Source organism: Vigna umbellata, chromosome 4, assembly GCF_029865625.1.
Source record: "Vigna umbellata cultivar VRB3 chromosome 4, Vumbellata_1.0, whole genome shotgun sequence".
NCBI classification, from domain to species: Eukaryota; Viridiplantae; Streptophyta; class Magnoliopsida; order Fabales; family Fabaceae; genus Vigna; species Vigna umbellata.
Genome location: NC_142168.1, coordinates 36,494,126 through 36,514,140, shown reverse-complemented (window position 1 = coordinate 36,514,140; position 20,015 = coordinate 36,494,126). Strand labels below are relative to the sequence as shown.

General features: G+C 39.7%; 1 long non-coding RNA gene across 1 annotated transcript; it reads left to right on the top strand.

Annotated features, from left to right (window-relative positions):
* The first annotated feature begins 62 nt into the window (after positions 1–62).
* LOC148200048 (uncharacterized) lies at positions 63–3,975 on the top strand. The gene is made up of 3 exons (XR_015786242.1): positions 63–445; positions 1,438–2,216; positions 2,371–3,975. It is a non-coding gene; the product is annotated as an uncharacterized LOC148200048 (long non-coding RNA).
* The last annotated feature ends 16,040 nt before the right edge of the window (positions 3,976–20,015 follow it).

Here is a 20,015-nt window from a genome sequence, read left to right as displayed (position 1 = left end):
TAAGCCCGCGATCGTATAACTAAGCTAATGAATCCAGCGAAGGATAAACGTTCGCATATGACGCAATTAAAATCTAAGCGGTTAGGATAAGTTTATATTTTATTCTGTTTATATTTTTATTCTGTTTATATTTTATTGGGTTTATGCCAACTTAATGTCCATAAAACAACTTATAAATAGAAAGCCAGGACCGGAAGGCCAGGTAAGTCCTATTCACACTCATATTTACATCAATAGATTGTTTACAACCAAAAAGTATTCAATCAAGAATTACGGTTCGTTTAAAATTCGCCTAACTTGAACGTCCCCCCTCGGTTGGAGATTGGAAAGTTGCTGAACGATCGAAGTGCAGAAGGAGCGAGCGTTAAAAGATAAAGGATCACCGAACGATCAGAAATACGGAGAGAGCGAGCGTCCGGTTCAGTGTCAAAGTTGCATCTGCCAGGTTAGTATCTCGGTCCCACTAAATTCATACCGAAACAACTACTGTTCTTGATGTTATGTGTTGTATGTTTGGTGACTCAGTAATCTTGATTTTTTTCTTTAATTCTGTGTTCTTGATCGATGATGTGCGAGCATTTCTTGTGTGTTGATTTGAAAATGAGTTTGGAATTAAACGACTCCCAAGGTGGGCGTGCATGACCGAGATGTCTTGTCGAGTCCGTTCAACGATTAAAAAAAAATATTGTTTTTAGCTTTTGTAAATTCTTAAAAAAATCTGATTTAGACTCTACTCACTCCATAGTGAGCATGACATAACGAGATGTCTTCTTGAGTTTGGAGATAGTCTAATACTGTAATTAGTATTTTGTATTTTGTTTTTGTTATTTAGTATTTTGTATTTTGTTTGTGTTATTTCATTTTAATTAGGATTTTGTATGTTTTAGAGTAGATTGCATATGTTAGTAAGTTTCCATCTCTAACATTGATCAGAAGCATGAATTGGATTTAGATTCATTGTGATTTGGATGAACTGTCTGTTTAGATTGTATGATATCTGTTCTGTTTAGATTCTAGGAAGTTGTAGTAAGTAGATTTTGTTGCTGTTTTGATAGTGTAATTTTCTTCTATTTCATTACATTTCAAATTCTTTATTCTTTTAAGCAGATGTTAGTTTAGATTAGTTTCAGTTCTTTTATTTTAGTTTCATTCATTTAAAATGTCCCCACATTTTTAGTAGTTATTTACAAGATTTTTAGAGTGTTAGGTTAGTCTTGTCTAGTTTGTTTCTTTTTTTTGATAGATTTTTGCTTGAGTTCTGTATTAGAAATTTTAGAGGTTGATTGGTGTTCTTCTATTGAGCCTTTGGTAAGCATGAATTACTACTCTGCATATGATAATTGCTATTTACCTTATAATGCTCAACCACCACAATTTATCTTGTTCTGTGAGCCTTTTAGTGAGTAACCTCCCTGTTTTCAACCTTATTGTGAGCAGCCACCCTGGCCTGTTCAACAAGAGTTGTCTCATTGGGACCAGTATGCTGAACCTGAGCAGGAGAATTATCAGTCGCTGCAGCCATGGCAGGACCAACTCTGTGACCAATTGCAGCAGGGAAATCCAGCTTCTGAACTTCAAGGGATGACCAATCAAGTGGCTCAGTTGGTAGCTGCTGTCCACAAGCTGACAGCGAGATCTGAAGAGGAAGAGGGCACACCTGCTGCCATTGAGTTTCAAACTTTTGAGAGTCAAACCACTTCAGCCATTGTGAGCTCCACACCACAGTTTTATCAAGACTCAGGTCAACCTTGGCAACCTCAATTTGGTGAATCAGAGCAACAAGATGCATACTCTCCAGATTGTATGGCACACATGTGGAAGGTAGCAGCAAAGTTTGCTAGGGATGAACCTGAAAAGGTAGCTGGTGAATCAAGAAAACAGGTTTTCTCTGAACTGAATATTCAAATTAATATTTTTTGATCTAGTTAAAGTTGAACCCATAAAACCTGCCATTGATACTGCTGTTTTGATGCCTGCACACACTCACATTTTAGATTTAGTCTTTCACGTAGAACACATTGATATACCTGATGCTGTTTATGATGTTTGCACTGAGCCTGATCACAGTTTTGATGATAATTTTGTGCAATGTGCTGACTCAATTGATTCCGTTGTTGTTGCTGAAGACAATTTTTATGAGTCAATACAGGTTTATTCTAACCTTGAAACTCCCACTGCCACATCTGAATTTCCTATGCCATTTGATGCATTTGATGGTATGCTCTTAGATCTTATAGAGCCTGTTGTTAACACTGCTGAACTTATTGACTCTAAGCTTATTAAAGCAGCATTTGAAATTGAGCATATTGATGTGTCTATTGCTGTTACAGAGTTATACACTGATTTTGACACTATTTCAATTGATGGTAGCTGTTAGGGGCTGGCGAGTTTACGAGAGAAGAAGATATAGGAGAGAGAGAAGGGTTCCGTACGGTAGAGGACAGTGGCCGAACGGTTGAAAGGAGGAGAACTATGACCGAACGGTGGAAAGGGGGAGCATGATGACCGAACGAACGATAGGGGAAGAGAAAAAGAGCTCTAAGCGAGTAGAGCGATGACGAGCGTCCTAAGCGAGTGGAAGCAATAACGAGCGTTCTATCTGACAGCAGTAGGATAGGCGGGAAACCCAAAGGACCTACTTCAGGATATTATAGAAGTAAATATAGTAAATAAAGACAGAAATATTAGGCTCTCAGGTAACTGACGGAGACCCTGCTCCCAGTTATTGGATGTTTATTGTGATACCAATATTTTCAATTTAATAAAGAGTTTTATTCAGTCAAATACCATTGTTTATTGCCTGTGGGAGTGTGAAAGGTTGTGAGTGGCAAGTACGTAACAGTAGCTGTGCAGAATGTGATGTTGTGGCCACTGAATCCTCTCATACTGGTGAGGTTGTCTTTGATGAATTAGTCCAGGTTAACTCTGAATTTGATATTGCTACTGGTATAGCTGAAATGCACACTATTTTTAATCCTTTGCTTGAGTTACCTGTTGTGCCTGATGCTCCTTATAATTCTGAATTGGTAGAAATAATATTTGCTGTGAGTTATACAAATGCATCTACTGATGTGCTTTGATTCTGATGCTTATATTCTGGATGATCTGTTAAATGATTCTGATTTTTCCTGTGACAGTTCTGCACAATGGGAAGATTCAATTGTTCATATTAACTTTGATCTGGATGTTGCTGATGATATACTTAGTGCAGGTACTGATATTGAGGAGGTTGCATACACTGAAGGCAAAAAGGTTACCCTTTGGAGGTAGGAAAGAATCTCAATGGATCTCAAAGAACCTGGACCACACAGAATGAACAGAAAAGGCACGAGGAGCGCTGGTTGATGCAGAGGCGCTTGGAAAGTGCAGAACCAGCTGAAAGCCTTGAATGGAAGGCTGTTATTGCTGCAGCAGAGAGATGGGAAGGAGCTAATGCACACCTTGGCTGACCATGGAGCGAAACCAATACCAATAAGCCTTTTCTTTACCCTTCTCTTCTTTTGTAGTTATAGGTCTCTATTAGTAGCTTGCATAATAATAGGTAGTATAGTAAATAATAAGATACAAAATGTTTTTCATAAAAGTAAAAAGAATCAATTTTGATCTGTGGCCAATTTGAACAATTTTTTTATGTAGCTTTGTAGTTTAGTTTTGTTTTTTCTAGTTCTGTTCATGTATATTCTTGTGCTCTTTTGTGTTCAATTCTTTATTTCTATTTTGTACATACTTCTGGTTCAATTTGTTTTCTTTTTCAATTCTATCTGATGTTGTCTATCTTGTGCATACCTGTGGTTGTTTGTGCTGTTTAGGAGCCTTACCCACTCACACATTGAGGGCAATGTGCCTCTTAAGTGTGGGGGTGGGAAGGTATAGGTTGAAATTTTTGTTTTAATGTAAATATAGATCTGTTTAGCATTAGTTTTAGTAATAAATAGGGGTAATTTTTTTTTTCCGACGATGTTTTTTTTCCCTTTAGTTTAGGTCTGATTTGGTTTCTGAAGCGGTAAATACCTACTTTCATAATCTGTTTTAGTTTAATTCTTTCATTTATGAGCTTAGGTTCTTTTACTTTTAAATCTGTTTTAGAACTTTTTTTTAGTTTGGTTAATCTGTCTTTGATAGGTAGTTTAAGACTGATGGTAAGTTTTTTTAGATCTCTTTCATTTCTATTTTCTTATTTTAGGATCTTATTCTGTCATTAGTTTCTATTCTGACCTTTGTTTCCTTGCTTTAGTTTTCGTATATTAGGTTCTGTTTGAGTCTTTAGCTAGCATTCCTTAGTAGGTTCTTTTCATCTTAAATACTGTTTCAAGTTTCTTTTCATTTTTTACGTCTATGTTTTAAAAGTTATAGGTTATTAGAATTGTGTAGGTTTCTTTCTTTTCCCTTTTTGCTATTTCCTTTATAGACTTGTAATTAGGATCTGTTAGCTTAATGTCTTTTCTCCTTAGGTTCATTGCTTTAGGTTTCTTATTGCCTCTTGCTTGCTTATTTCTTTTCCCTTTTATTGTTTCTTTTTGCATAGAAGTTTTTGTTAGAAGCTGTTGAGGTCTTAGTTGAATCTATTCTAGTTGGGTTAGTTTTTCTTAGTTACATTCTGTCTGTCTTAGTTTGTTTAGGTTGAACATACTTGTGTCTTAGCTTTGGTTTAGATTTTCTCTTCCTTTTCCTTTTGCTGTTTTACTTTGTAGAGCTTTGGTTTAGGTTCTTATTAGTTACATACTGTTTTGCCTTAGTTGTCTAGATTGTAAATAGCTTTTAGATATTTCTAGGTTCTGTTAGGTTCTATTTCATGCTTTTATTCATTTCTTGTTGATTTAATGCATTTCTTGGTTTCATTTTCTTTAATTAGAACGGTTAATTGTGTTTTCTGCTTTAGATTCAAATAGAAGTAGTCTTAGCATTATTTTTGCATCTAAGTTCAGTCCAATGAAGCAATTTTTGCATAAAAGAGGGTAGAAAGTCTGTTTTAGCAAATTCTTAACCTTTTGAGATTTTGGGCCCAATTTTTGTCTTTCTTGTGTGATTTCATGCATGTTTGAATTTTAATTCTGATTTTGCATTGCATTGATTCTCTGTGATAAGCTTGCTCTTGGTAGAATTTAGACATGATTTAGGTATTCTTTCTCCAATGAATTGTGAGATAGTCCTGTGTTTCTAAGTTTTCATATTGAGTCTTGTTCTTTTTAGATTGAGTCTTTGTTTTCTTTTTAGTTTGTCCCTACCCAGGAGGACAGTTGTTTAAGTGTGGTGTGTGATAACTCCCTAATTTTACATATTTTTCTGTCCTTAGGAGTCTAGGATAGGATATTGTATTCTTGTCTTTAATTTTGTAGAATTAGATTAGTTTGAGGTTTTTCTTTAAATTCTTTAATTTTGCATAATTTTAGTTAAAAATAGGTTTTTAGATATAATTTTTAGTATTCCTAAATAATTAGGATATTAATATTTTCTTAGAAAATCTTTTTGATAAAAATCCTTTTCTTTTAGTTGTTAATTTTCGTTTTCTTTCTATAATTTTGGATTGATTTTTTTGGTGCAGAATGGGCCCTTAATAATTGGGCTGATTTTAGAAATTGGGCCACTGAAATCGCACTAGACCCCTGGAACGCTGCTGCTGCAGCAAGTACTGGCTGATGTTGATCGAAGAAGAATGGGCCGCTGCTGTGCATTACTGCCATTTGGAGCTGATGCTGATTTAAGAACTGGGTCGCTACTGCAGATTGAAGTTTGGGCCACTGGCTGAATATTAGGCTCTACTGGGACGCTGCCGTTTTGAGGTCTGAAAGTGATTTGGGATGAAATTAAGTGGAACGACGTGCGTTTTGGTGCGTCTTGGTCAGCAGCTGCCTTAGGGGTCTCCTACCCTCATTCTCAATTGCAAAACACTCGAGCTAGGAAGTTTCTTTCCTTATTTTTTAGCATTTGAGTTCTGTACCGGCAGGACCGGATGCCGTACGGAATGACATCCGCGAGCGGTTAACACAATGCCGCCCACCGAGGTCACAATCAAGACCGGGCGTCCAAACTAACATTATGTACCGACCAGTACTCCCCAGTCATGAACCGAACGTCCACCCGGGTTGAGCACCAAGACCGAGCGTCCAAGTTAACGCTGTCCGGCCGCACATGGACCGAGAGACCTCCAAGGTCGGCCAGTCATGAACCGAACGTCCGCCAAAGTGGGCAACCAGGACTGAGTGTCCAGTGTGACTGAACAGCAGAAGCAGATGGCCGCCCACCCAGGTTTCATCCTTGGCCGACCATCTTTCCCACCGACCCGCGCTTGGTTGACTACACGGTTAGACGCTAATGACTCATTTAAAGCCCTTAATGACTTATTAAGGTATGATTGGGTCATTATCAGGCCCATTAAAGGTAAAAGAGCCGTTATCAGGCCCACTAAAGGTAAAAGCCCATTACAATCAGTATAAATAAAGGTTTCAGGTATGAGTTCTGGACCAATTTTTTCCTCACGATGCAATATATACATGCATCACAGACCGCTCTGTCATATTACTAACTTGAGCGTCGGAGTGCCTTTGACAGGTACCCGACCGCCCGGCTTGGAGTAGGAGGACGACCACCAGGAGTGCATAGGGAGAAACCCGCCCAGTCTCCAACCTAGAGCGTGGAGCAGCGTCAGTCCGTAACTGTACTGTCCGCTAAACGCATGGCCCGACCTTCTTTAGTTTGTGGGATTCAGAAACGACCGTCCGGTTTTCGTCAGCTTCTAGTGCCCCCGGCGCCAGAGCCGCTCGATCTGCTTCAGCTGATAAGAAAGCGTCCGCCCAGTCCATAGCAGCTTCATCGTTCGTCCGCCAGCCTTTACCGTTCGTGATCGTTCGCCCGGTCTTCGACAAATTTGTGTGTTTTAACAGGGTCCCCCCGGATCCGATCGAAACATTTGGCGCCCACCGTGGGGCCGAGTGGATATTCCCCATTGTAGACACAGGGAACCAATGAGCATTGAAGGGCACCTCAAGAGAACGTCAACTTCCTCCGTTCAGCCCTTTGCACTCGGCTTCATCAACCCAACAACTCAGTATCCCGGCCGTTCGACCTCAACTACCGGTCGTTCGACCTCAAGCTCTCGGCTATTTGGCCTCAGCTGTCAGCCATACGGATATGAGGCCTCAACTCTCGGCCGTCCGGCCTCAAGAGGCTCTCGGCCATTTGGCCTCAACTGTCGGCCATCCGGACTCAACTCTTGGCCGTCTGGCCTCAACAAGCTTTTGGTCATCCGGCCTCAACTCTCGGCCGTCCAGCCTCAGCAAGCTTTTGGTCATCCGGCCTCAACAAGCTCTCGGCCATTTGGCCTCAGCTCTCGGCTATCAAGCCTCAAGTCTCGGCCGTCCGGCCTCGACCTCAGCCAAATTGGGCATCCGCCATCCGACCATTTGGCCTCCAAGGTACGTATTCGACTTTTACTAATCGGCCATTAGGCCTCAGGTACTTAGCCAAGTTGGCATTCAGCATTTGGTCATCCCGACCGTTCAACCTGAACTACCGACCGTTCTACTTGATGATCCAACGGATCAGTCCTGCCCGTTCTGCCGATTGGCCTCATGCGTACTGTCAGTGACTCTTCACCATACGCCCACTCGGCCAATGCATTGGCCTTAGGTAAATCCTCAAAACCTATTCTAAATGGAACTTCAACAAACGCGGCCTCAGGCGTTCGGTAGAAGCGATTCGGCCTCGCGGCCTCCCTTCTTTGACCATGCGGTAAACAGAGGCCCCACGCATTCGGCCTGTAAGGGCCTTGCTCGCTCGACCTCCTTGACCTGGTACGTTCGTTTGATATGCCCAAGCTCGTGATTGGTCATTCGAATTCTGCCGCTTGGCCATACTTTGGTCTCAGGTGTCCGGTCGCTCGACCTCTATTGTCTGGCCTTCGGTGGCCTCAACATTCAGGTATTTGGCCGTTCGGTCTCACAAGAACTCGACCGATCAGCCACACATGTACTTGGCCATCAGGCCTCTATCGTCCGTCCTTTATGGCGTCAGGGGTTCAGGCATTCAACGAACAGTTATTTTCGGAAGTGCTCTATGGGAACAATCCTTTTCATCCGAGTATCTTCAACCGACCAGTCTACCTTACAAGGTATAAACATATACTTTCTTTAAACTGGAAATTCGATCATGTTTCCCTCGTAATACAGGTAACCCGCAATAATTGCACGACTGCATAAAGCAAAAAGGGCTCTCCTCAATCATCCCGCATCAAACATAGACGAAGCCCAAGTTGATGAACGGAGTTTCACTCCTGAGTTCTTTATTGAACCACTGCTGCTCGACTCCAGACAAAGATAATGCCGAGGCATTCACTGGAAAAAGATAATGCCGAGGCATTCACTGGGCACATGTCAATAGCCCTCAATAGCGGTGGTCTTAACAGCGATCGTCCTACACCAAGATAAGCGATCGACAGAGTCCAAGGCAAAACGATCCTGTCATCCTCCTGAGGTCGCCTATCCAGGCTTGGACAAAACCCCTTCGCATAATAAAATTATGCTCGGGCTTGGGGGACTTATGTACCAGCAGGACTGGATGTCGTACGGAATGACATCCGCGAGCGGTTAACACAATGCCGCCCACCGAGGTCACAATCAAGACCGGGCGTCCAAACTAACATTATGTACCGACCGGTACTCCCTAGTCATGAACCGAACGTCCACCCGGGTCGAGCACCGAGACCGAGCGTCCAAGTTAACGCTGCCCGGCCGCACATGGACCGAGAGACCTCCAAGGTCGGCTAGTCATGAACCGAACATCCGCCAAAGTGGGCAAACAGGACCGAGCGTCCAGTGTGACCGAACAGCAGAGCCAGATGACCGCCCACCCGGGTTTCATCCCTGGCCGACCATCTTTCCCACTGACCCGCACTTGGTCGACTACACGGTTAGATGGTAATGACTCACTTAAAGCCCTTAATGACTTATTAAGGTATGATTGGGTCGTTACCAGGCCCATTAAAGGTAAAAGAGCCGTTATCAGGCCAAATAAAGGTAAAAGCCCATTACAATCAGTATAAATAAAGGTTTCAGGTATAAGTTCTGGACCAAATTTTTCCTCACGATGCAATATATACATGCATCACAGACCGCTCTGTCATATTATTGACTTGAGCGTCGGAGTGCCTTTGACAAGTACCCGACCGCCCGGCTTGGAGTAGGAGGACGACCACCAGGAGTGCACAGGGAGAAACCCGCCCGGTCTCCAACCTAGAGCGTGGAGCAGCGTCAGTCCGTAACAGTACCGTCCGTCAAACGCATGGCCCGGCCTTCTTTAGTTCGTGGGATTCAGAAACGACCGTCCGGTTTTCGTCAGCTTCTAGTGCCCCCGGCGCCAGAGCCGCTCGATCTGCTTCAGCTGATAAGAAAGCGTCCGCCCGGTCCATAGCAACCTCATCGTTCGTCCGCCAGCCTTTACCGTTCGTGATCGTCCGCCCGGTCTTCGACAAATTTGTGTGTTTTAACAGGGTCCCCCGGATCCGGTCGAAACAACAACAAACTTCTAGAATAGCTCCTGAAAACTGATTATTCCTATTTCTTCTTCAATTGTAAGTACAACTTACACCTAAATGTTTACGTAATAAATACTTATTTATTTGGTCCTTACTTAAGTTGTTTATTGGCAAGGCAATTTTCCTAATGGTTATTGGCGCAAGTTCCAGATAGTCTCTTGTTTATGTTTATTAATTGATTAATTATTGAAAGGTACATTTATGGTTTACGTGATATTTGTTGTAGGCTCTTTTCGTATTTCTGTCTCTGCCTTTACTTTCAAAATTGAAAGGCATACCATTTGCTGAACTTCCTTCATATTTTAAAAGCGGTGCCGGTTGTTTTCTAGGTAAACCAGGTAAGATCTAATAAATTGGTAGCAATGCAATTATACATATATATCCTCACGTGGTTTTCTAGTACTTGTCTGCGTTTCTTATTACACCTTCTGTTGTTAAAACACTATCAAGATTAGTTACTATGTGTATGTATGATTATTTTCCTGGGTTTATGACCTTGAATTTTCAAAATTGCATTAATAAATAAAATAACAAGGGCAAGTTTTAATGGTATGGAATTTGAAGTGGGTCTATATGTCATTGGGTTTTCTTATCTCGATGGGTAGATGTAACATCCCAAAAATACAGCCAGAGACTATATAATTAGAATAATCACGTTTCATAATAATTCAGTACAGTTTTTCAATTAAAATAACGAACGCGCAAGGACGCACGTCCTTACAGTAGAGTTACAAATTAAAGCCGAACATAAGCGGAAACTGACCGAACGGTTTACACAAGAAAATACCGAACGGCCGAACATAACCAAAATAAAAGCATAAGGTGGTCGAACGACCAATCTATCAAACACCTACACTACTAGCCGAACGTCTCACTGTTCAGTCTTCACCTCAACTTCTACCAAATTCTCTTCTTCCAGCGCATCTTCCAGCCGCTCGACTCCTTCTGCTCACATCCACACGGATGATCATTGCAACGACAGGACGAACGTACAAAACAAGACAAACACAAGGAATACGCAGGGTAAGCTTATGTAATTTAATTCATACGTCAACATATAATTTAAACATTCCAATCACACAAGAATATTTCAACACATATAACCATCCAAAAACTCTCATTAACTAGATTGTCCGGACTGTATGAATCTGTGTAGCTACAGGCGTTCTTGCACTCGGGTGATGTAATAACTGGAATAATCACATCAGCTGCCACCCGAGGTTAGCCCTATCTAAAGTACCCCTAAGGACTAGGACCTCTTGCCGTTCCCACACATGACCTACCCTCCTCTACGTGAGGACGAGTACTCACGGAACATCAAGATGAACAACCAGCATTAGCATGCCCACAGTCATACTTTACAAAATTCCATATTCATTCATACATGAGTCGTTCCTCCCTAGAACGCTCATTCAAATTCCACAACCATTATTTCTCATATACTGTTCATTCCTTATAATTTTTCACTTTAACCTCATTTTCGTCTTCCATTACAATGACATAAAATAACGAGCATTCAGCCCTCTTCATAACGAGGACGAACGTGAAAACGAGATCGAGAACCCCTCGTTTCAGAACCGAATAAAACCGACACATCATAATTGACGAACATCATTTTCTACTCGAATCAGTTGAATGAACTGACTCTAAGAAGATCAAATCATTTCTCAAAGAATAATTTAAGTAGGAAGGCTCTAGGCCGAATCCAATTAGATGAGGGCACCTCAAGATGATTAAATGACCATACCGAGAACAATTTAATTATAGAAGCCGACTGCCAGTCAATGACCTAACGCGGTGCACAGATTTACAGAATTTTGGACGAACGCTATTTCCACCCGTTTGGTAAGTAACGACAAGGACAAGCGTTCGGTATAAGACCGAGCGCCACTCGTAACGTACGCTTTGGGTCAAGACCCATCGCGGAGTTGTACTCATAATAGAAATAAAAATAAAGGTAATACGAGATGGTGAAATTAGGATTTAGGAATAACTGAGTGTTCAAAGGTATATTTATAAAGTTTCTCAACTCCTTACATAATACTCAGGGCATCTACGTTTGGCCGAACGCTCAAACGTAGCACTGATACAAGAGGGCGTTCGTCCTCAACTAGGATTCTTTCCGAATGAAAGAATCCATTACCAAATCATTTTCATTAGAAAACCGAACGGTCAAGGACCGTCCAGTAACGTACGTACACACTCATAAGGGAATTTCTTATCATAGTCAATGTTATCAAATTTCAGTTTTAACATATAGTCTCACCCATCTACAATCATACCATATTCAAATAATCATATCTTATATCATTAAATCACAGAAATCTCATACAGTTCATGCATCATAACATAGCCCCATCATTTTCATATCCAAATCAATTCAACGAACGTTCATGCAACACATATTCATATAAATTAAATTAATAAGCTTCCCTTACCTCTGAGCGTGAACGAACGTTCTCAGATATGGGCTAGGGTTTTCCTTCTAACAGAGGTCTCAACGTTCTTCAACACGTTCTACAAACTATAACCAACATAGACCAGACAAATACTCAGAATGATAGATTCAACTCATGCAGCCAAGAATTTGGGTTTGCATGTTACGGAAAAAGGCACGAATGGAGGAAAGATGAACTTACCAGTTCATAATCTTAAACTGATCGGTTCAAACGATCGTCCTCTACGCCGGAAGTGTAGAACTGGTGCCGGAATATTGATCAGAGGAGAGAAAGGGTGAGTTTTCTTAGAGAGAAGATAGGGTTTCTAGAGAGAAGAAGGAGGAAGATGGAAGATCAGATTTTGGAAAGAGAGTGCATGCAGAGGAGAGTGGAGTGTTTTTCTGAAAATCAAAGTTTTGCTCCACAGTCGAGAACGAACGTCCCCTCTTCAGTCGACACCTATTTTCCACTAACTGATTTCCGGTTCTCCTTCGCTTGACACCTGACGTTCATTATCTGAGTGTCGTCGAGCCTCCCTCTTGACACGTGAATTCCACTAAGGACACGTGCTTGGATTTTACCGGTTTCTGACTTTTGATTTTTGCTGGGTCTGACAGTAGATCTTGTGGCTATCACAAGGTTCATGTCATATTCGATACCTTACCTTTTATGTACTATGATTATAGATGCTTTTAGTCCTTCAGGTAAAAGGCCGAATAGTATATAAGCAATGATTTAACCCCGTCTATAACTAGATTACTTGGAGTTTAGTTATTTCTAACATTTTTATATAAAACAATTAAAACTCATAATTGTAAGAAATCAATAAATTAATATATAGTTTTTGTCTTGTACCCTTTAGATGATTTTGAACCTTGGTTTAACTTTCTTTTGTGTTTAAGTTTTAATATAATGTGTATTCCTCTTCAATTTCTGGCTTAGGTTGTGATGACGCTCCCCTACTTCCACTGCTTTACATAATTACCAATTTGGCATTCAATATATCCCTCCTTAATGCAGTAAAAACTTCTTCTGCAGTTGTATCTTCTCTTCTAGTAATGTTGTCAGGTACTCGTTATCATTGCATCTCACTCTTCTTTGTTGCATTCTAAACTATGAATCATAAGGTCTTTTGTACCTCAGGTTTTCTTAATAGTTTTTTAGCTTACGTGTGCTTATGATTTTTGCAGTGCCCATATCTGTTTATATTCTTTCTCTACCATTACCATATCTTCCCGAGGGAACAAGCTTGAGCCCATTTTTTTTGCTTGGCTGTGGAATTCTTCTGTGTGGTCTCTTACTGTACAACACATCTCGACCTGTGAGGAACAAGTCTGAAGTGGACTGAAACCGTCCCAGTTCTGAGGATGAACTATCGGCTGGGCACCCTGCCCAAAAGAATATCAGCAGCCTCCAAGTACTACTGTTCACGGTGAAATATATTTTCTCCAACGTGCTCGAATTATACATATTGTCACGTCACCATAAAAGCATTGCTGAGTCACCAGTCAGCTTTCATAAATGCACCCACGCCACACGTTCAGTGCAATTAAAACGCACTCACATTCTCTGACTCACGTCTGCCATGTGTCAAATTGGAATGTTCTGCAATCAATAGTGGAAGCCAGGTGTCAGCGTATGAGAGAACGTCCGTTTGACTTTGGGAAGGGAATTGATTTTTCTGAAACACTCCTTCCCATTCTCTGCGTGCACCTTCTTCTTCCTCAGAAATCCAACTTCCATTTTCTCCTCCTTCTCTCTAGAACTCTCTCCCTTCTTTCTACTAAAACTCATCCTTTCCTTTCTCCTTTCTCCGTTCAGACACCATAGGAGTGCTCCCGGCACCGTAAGCTGCAGTTTGGACCGAACAGTTTCAGAGTCTGAAGCTGGTAAGTCCCCAACTCAAATCATTCGTTTCCTGGTTTCATGCAAAGCGTAGTTCTGGTGTTGCATGCAGTGGTACCATCTAAAATCTTCTTTGATCTTATGGTTAGATTAAATCGTTGAGGGTAGAAAGTTGTAGTTGGGCTAAGCAGAAACCATTCCTCAAGGACGTTCACCCTGATCCGGGTAAGGGAAGCTTATTCAATTTAATTCGTATGTTGTATTGTGCTGTATGGATGTTCTGTGATTTGCATGAAGCATGATCTGTGATATTTGATTTTGATATATGGTCATAAGTATGAACTGATGTATGGTGAATATGAGATAAACTATAGTATGAGTATTTGAAAGTATGAATTGTATATGTTGAAAAATGAGTAAGTGTAACTGAATTCTTAAATACGAATTTCTCTATGATAACGTACGTTCGTCATTGAACGGTCCTTGACCGTTCTGTGCTGTTAGTAAACTTATTTGAAATTTGAATTCTTTCATTTGGAAGGAATTCTAGCTGAGGACGAACGCCCTCTTGTATTAGTGCTACGTTTGAGCGTTCGGCCAAACATAGATGCCCTGAGTGTTAAGTGAGGAGTTGAGAAACTTGAAAATACACATTCGGACAATTAGTCATTCTTAAAAACATAACTGTAAACATCTTATCTTATATAAATCCCAATTTCTATGATTTTGAATCAGCAAAGGGTCTCGACCCAAAAGTGTACGTCCTAAGTGGCGCTCGGTCCTATACCGAACGCTCGTTCTTTCCGTAATTACCAACGAGTAGAAATAGCGTTCGTCCTGAACTTAAAAAGCATTCGTCCTAAATTTCAGTGAATTCACGTACCGCGTTCGGTCATTGACTGGCAGTCGGTTTACTCTAACTAAATTGTCCTTGGTACATTTAATACTAGTCTTTTGTATTTCAATCCAGTGGGATTTGACCCGGAATCTTGATACTTAATTTATTCTAAGTATAAATCGAATAGTTCTAGAGTCAGTTCATTTAACTTATTCAAATTGTAATGACGCTCGTCATGTAAAATGTGTCAGCTTTATTCTTTCGGAAAAGAGGACCTTTCGGTCTCGCTTTTGACGTTCGTCCTCGTTATGAAGAGGATTGAACGCTCGTCCTTTTATGAAAGTGGAACTAAGAATGAAAATGTTATTAAGATGAAAAATTATAATGTGCGAGCAGTATAAGAGAAGAAATTATGATTGTGGATTTTGAACGAGCGTTCCAGGGAGGAACGACTCTTGTATGAAAATTGAGATGGTAAAGTATGAATGTGGACAAAGCTTAGCTGGCGATTCATCCTGATGTTCCGTGAGTGCTCGTCCTCACGTAGAGGAGAGTATGTCATGTGTGGGAACGGCAGGAGGTCCTAGTCCTTAGGGGTACTTTGGATGGAAGGGACTAACCTCGGGTGGCAGCTGATGATAAATGCCAGTTACTACACCACCTGGGTGCACGAACGTCGTAGCTACACAGAATTCATACAGTCCGGACAGTCAGTCTAGTATCAGGAATTGATTGAGTGAATGAATTGATTAAAGCATATGTTATGACTTATTTGATTTGTTTGATATGTTATGAAATGTATGTTTTACTTGAATTAAATTCAATAAGCTTACCCTTCGTTTTCCATTGTGTCGTCTGTATCTGTACGTCCGTCTTGTCCTTGCAATGATCATCCGTGTGGATGTGAGCAGAGGGAGATGCATCTCTGGAAGAAACGCTTGAAGAAGGAATTCTGGCTGAAGAGAATTTAGTGGAGATTGAAGTGAAGGCCGAACCATAGAACGTTCGGTTATATGTTAGTTTATCTAGGTTAGCGGGCTGTTTTAGAGCGAACGCCCTTTTGTTTATGATAAATTTTGGAACGTTCGGTATTTCCCCCAATTTTGTAAACCGTTCGTTCTTATTGCTTAGTGAACTCTCGTAAAATTGTATGTAACTATGTAAGGCCGTTCGGCCAAGAGCGTACGTTATTTCCTTACTGTAAGACTGAATTGATATATTAATATATGTGAATATTCTATTATATGGTTGATGACTGTATATTTTGGGATGCTACATTATTGGTATCAGAGCAGTTTTGTTCTTTTAAGGACACTGTAGGTTATGAGTGCACTGTGTTTTTGCTGTGTGCTTGATTTGTGTTTAATGAGTTATTTTTAACTCTTGGAACATAACTAACGTTCGTTTTTCTCTGTGTTCCAGAGAACAAATGAGAATTTTCAATTGAGTCAAATGGAACATAACTAACACTTTAGAAAACGAGGACCTATCTGAGACATTCCTACACAAATAGGGACGTCAAAAAGGATTAAACCTAGTATTATCTCATTATTATATTAGTTTCTCATAAGGAGAATTTTCAATTGAGTCAAATTTTCTATATATTTTTAAATTGAATGTTATTTAAGTTTTGGTTAATTAGATAATGTAGTTGTTATATTGTTTCACTATTTTGTTTATTTATGTCTACCTGTTAAGAAATGTTAGTTATTATAATTAATTAAAAATAATATTATAGTTACTTTTATATTTTCATTAAAACATGTTAAATAATGAAGTTGTAATTTTCTCTAATGATTTTTGTAAGAACTTGGAAAATGAACACCATTAATCACCTGTCACATCCCCTTTAATTACTCCCAAAACCCTTCTGCAGTGCATTAAAAACGCACTTCCATACTCTCTGCATTCTCGCCAAGTGTCGCGATGGAATGTTCTGAAGTCAGTTCATGGAGTGCAGGTGTCAGCAGAAGAATGCACGACCGTTTGGACGTGGGGCAAACAAAATTAATCTTCTGAAAAAAATCTGCCACACTCTTCTGCATGCACCTTCACCTTCCAAACTCTGGCCTCCATTTTTCTCCTCTTCTCTCTAGAAAACCTTTCCCTTCTCTCTACTGCAACTCACTCTTCTCTGCTCCGATCACTGTTCAGGCACCGTGGAAGGATTCCCGACGTCCTGAGCTTTCACCTGAACCGAACACTTTAGAGTTCTGAAACCGGTAAGTTCCTTTCCCTTCAAACTGTTCGTTCTGGTGAACATGCACACCCAACTCTGGATGCATGAGTTCTTGAGTTAAATACTGAACCCCTTTTTCTTCTGTCTTTGATGTTGATTCATAGAGTAGTAAGTGTTGCGGGTAGAAAGGAATTGTAGTTGGCAAGTCAAGTTGCAAACTTAGGACGAACGTTCACGTTAGAGGTAAGGGAAGCTTATTAATTTAATTTGTATGCTGATTGTATGCTTGCTGAAAATGAATGCATGTTGCTGAATGAGTGAATGTATGTATCCAGTATGAGTATAATGTATGATGGTTGATATGTATGAAGTGTATGAATATGAAAATGATTTATTAATTTGAAGTATAAATTTATGGATGTGGATACGATAAAGTCTGAAAATTTTAATTTATGTGAAGTATAAAGTATGAACTGGTATGTGGAAAAGCTAAGTTGAAAATAGTTACAAAAATTGAATATGAACTTTTTTACTATGATTATATACGTTCGTCATCGAATGGTCTTCTACCGTTCGGTTTTCCAGTCATCTGAGTAAAGTGGAATTCATTCATTTGGAAGGAATTCTGATCGAGAACTAGCGTTCTCATGTGGAAATAATAATCTTGGAGCTTTCAGCTCATAACAGTTGTACAGTAATATTCGAAATAAAGTAATATATATATATACCTTGTAATTCAAAGATTGTAACGCTCGGTCTTATACCTAGCGTTAGTAATAAGTGGCGCTCGGTCTTACACCCAGTGTACGTCCTAAGTAGTGCTCGGTTTTATACCGAACGCTCGTATTAGTCTTTAATTATTGAACGTTCGGTAATAGCGTTCGTCCAAATTCAGTAAAATTCCTTTTACCGCGTTCGGTCATTGACTGGCAGTCGGTCTTAAAATATGATTATTCTCGTTATGGTTCTGAAATTGTCTTGAGGTGGTTTTATCCATTGGATCCCGCCTAGAGTCCTGTACTTAAATTATTTTTGAGTATTGATATAATCTTCCGAGAGTCAGTTCATTCAACTGATTCCAATGGTAAGTAACGTTCGTCAAAAGTGATGTGTATTTGTAGCCAAATTTATTCGGTTCTGGAAGGAAGGTTATCGTTCTTTTCTTTCCGTTCGTCTTCATTATGAAGAGGACTGAACGTTCGTTAATTTATGATCTTGGATTGGAAGATGAAAATGAAAATAAAGTGGAATATTATAAATAATGAACAGTATATGAGAGGAATAAGTGATGGTGGATTTTGAACGAGCGTTCCAAGGAGGAACGACTCTATGATTTGAATATGGAAAATTGTATAGTATGAACGTGGTAAAGCTACTGATGGCAGTTCATCCTGATGTTCCGTGAGTGCTCGTCCTCATGTAGAGGAGGGTAGGTCATGTGTGGGAACGGCAGGAGGTCCTAGTCCTTAGGAGTACTTTGGACTGATAGGGCTAACCTCGGGTGGCAGCTGTTGAGTGTTTCCCAGTTACTACATCACCTGGGTGCACGAACGCATGTAGATACATAGATTCATACAGTCCGGACGGTCTGTCTTATGAGATTTTTGGATGATTATATGTGTTGAGATATCCTTGTAATGTTGGTATGTTAATTTGTATGATTGACGCATGAATTAAATTATATAAGCTTACCCTGTGTTCTTTCCTTGTGTTGTTTTGATCTGTACGTCCGTCTTGTCAATGCAATGATCATCTGTGTGGATGTGAGCAGAAGGAGACACTCTTTTGGAAGAAGTGGTGGAAGAAGAGAATCTGGTGGACGTCGAAGTAAAAGCCGAGACTTAAATCGTCCAGTAGAGTTAGGTGTTATTAGAATTTTATGACGTTCGGTTATTGGTTTTGTAAAACCGTTAGTCTTGAACCTTTGTTGCTTCTGTATTAGCTTATTAACTCTGTATTTAATGTCGTTCGGCCTTTGATAGCTGACTTTAATATAAGACTGCACTGTTTAATTATGTAATGTGATTAATTCTAATTTATGGTTATTACTATACTTTGGGATGTTACAATTTTCATAACCTACAAAAATCATCGTTACTATGATTATTGATGTAAGTAATAACAACGGGTTTTCATCATCCAGTATGTTCTAAATTAGAGTTTTAATAAAAATCATTTATAATTTTACCTTAATCATAATATCATATTATATTAACTTCAAAATTTCACATTTATTAATACATTAACACAAATAACCAAACAAATGACAATACTAAATAACAATCAAGTCACCTAATTCAAAAATATAAAATTTTAAATATTTAACAATTTTATTTATGAAAACAATTAAAAAAAACTTTTAACTTAATTAAACTTTATATTTATCATTAGGTTTAATCCTTTTTGACGTCCCTATTTGTGTAGGAATGTCTCAGATAGGTCCTCGTTTTCTAAAGTGTATCAAAATGGTCCTTAATTTTGAAAATTGATATCAATTGAGTCCTTTCCGTTAAGTTGGCTGGACGGCGTTAAAAAAATTGATGAGTGAGATGCTGAGATGACGAACGAACGCTCGTCCACCAGCGAACGAACGCTCTTCGACCTCTTACCGCTGGACGACCGTTCGTTCCACACTGGACGACCGTTCGTTTTGTGGTCGCCGAGCGTTCGTTCGCTGGTGGACGAGCGTTCGTTCGGTGGTGGTCGAGCGTTCGTTCGTCATCTCAGCATCCCACTCATCAATTTTTTTAACGCCGTCCAGCCAACTTAACTGAAAGGACTCAATTGATATCAATTTTCAAAATTAAGGACCATTTTGATACACTTTAGAAAACGAGGACCTATCTGAGACATTCCTACACAAATAGGGACGTCAAAAAGGATTAAACCTTATCATTATAACCACCATTATTATTGCCTCCAATCTTGCAACATATTTGTGTTTTAATTATGATATACATCAAATATTAAATGTTTATCAAAATCTTATTATATGGTGTTATCTTCTCATGACTATCAAACTAACTCTTATATTTGGTCATGTACAAAAGAACCAACCAATGGCCTAGACCCGTGAAATAACAAATTAAAAAATATATTCAGTTTAATATCTATGCATTTTTCCACTCGGACATAAAGGTAAAACCAAAAAAGACGTGCATCACATAATTGGATGTGCAATGGTAA